Below are 1,413 nucleotides of genomic sequence, written 5' to 3'. Positions count from 1 at the left end.
AGATCCCACGTGCCGCGGAGCGGCTGGGCCCGTGAGCCATGGCCGCTGAGCCTGCGTGTCCGGAGCCTGTGCTCCGCAACGGGAGAGGCTACAACAGTGAGAGGCCCGCGTACAGCAAAAAAAAATAAAAGAAGAGGTACTTTTTGCTTATGAAAAGAAACCAGTGAGTCCTCTAAGAATAATAAAAGGGAATATTTTACGGTTAAGCACACGATTTGGAGTGAAGAGTTCGGATGGTGCTCAGCTGGTCCAGGCTGTTAATACTCTTCTTGCTCCTCCTGCGGGCCCCCTTCATCAGGTATCACGAAGCCTTCGTCTGTGGCATAGAGAATATCCGCAATCCTCTGCAATACAGGGTTGTTCTCCCCCTCCTTCTCCTGGCAAACCAATTCAATGTTCCTTTGCTTTCCAGAGTAGAAATCTCTCTCTTTCTCCAAGTCTTCGACGACAAGTTTCAATACGTTGACCTGCTGCATCAATTCGGCTGCTCCGTCTTCCCTGTTCCCCACACCAGGATTCTTCCGCACCACACCCGGGCCAGCCTTAGGGGTTGCAGTAGTTCTGTGTGTTGCAATGGGCCTCTGTGGAGCTGCACTGCTAGAGCTGAGAGGTTTCTTCGGTTTGTTCAGAGCTGGAGCAAAAAGGGAGGGGGCCACAGCAGTTTCTTGACCTTGTCTGGCAGCTACAGGGTCATAGTCTTTCCCATCATGGTTTGCATCAAAAAACTTCTTGAACCACTGAACGAATTCAAAATTGTCCTGAAACTTTCCTTTCACTAATTTGTCCACAGGAATTATTTTGTCAACACCCATCGTCTTAAAACCTCCTTGTAGTATTTTGAAGTTCTGGATGTATTCGTGTTCTAGCTTAGCTTGGAATTTCACTTTCTTCAAGGCAATGGAGCCAGGGAACAGCATGTCCATAAACTGACAATAGGCAGCCCCTGAGCACAGATGTTCAATCTTTGTCAGATTCAACTGCAGAGACTCATTGATCCAGGCTAGCATGTCATGTTGACTGAGGTTATCACTGGTGACCGACGTTGAGTACACATTCACTGCCATCTTCGGCTCTCGGCTGGACTACATCCGCTGCCCATAACCGGCTCTGGTTCCATCTTCGTCTCATTCAAACCGCCTGACCCCGCCCGCCCCTGTGTATATGTTATTAATAAGCTTTTATTAAGCACCCACTTGTCTGAATCAGAGATTTATAGATTCCAAAAGAGATCACACAGAAAAGTACTAAGTGGGAAAAACAGAGTCTAATAACTGATAAAAATTCAAATATGAAAAAAAGTCATGGGAAAAACAGTCTTATAACTGATAAAAATTCAAATATGAAAAAAAGTCATGGGCCTATTGATGTATGGAATCCCAAATTGGTTTAAGATTGAGAAATTAGAACGCTAAA

The 1,413-nt window shown here is 45.7% G+C and overlaps 1 pseudogene; it reads right to left on the bottom strand.

The window, feature by feature from the left end:
- Positions 1 to 257: 257 nt before the first annotated feature.
- On the bottom strand, positions 258 to 1,064 carry LOC114892983 (annotated as a pseudogene).
- Positions 1,065 to 1,413: the final 349 nt, after the last annotated feature.

This window comes from Monodon monoceros, unplaced genomic scaffold (genome assembly GCF_005190385.1).
Source record: "Monodon monoceros isolate NGI ecotype Baffin Bay Population unplaced genomic scaffold, NGI_Narwhal_1 Super_Scaffold_12, whole genome shotgun sequence".
In the NCBI taxonomy this organism is placed as follows: Eukaryota; Metazoa; Chordata; class Mammalia; order Artiodactyla; family Monodontidae; genus Monodon; species Monodon monoceros.
Note: the sequence above shows the minus strand (reverse complement) of the source record. Positions and strands in the feature narration are given on the sequence as shown.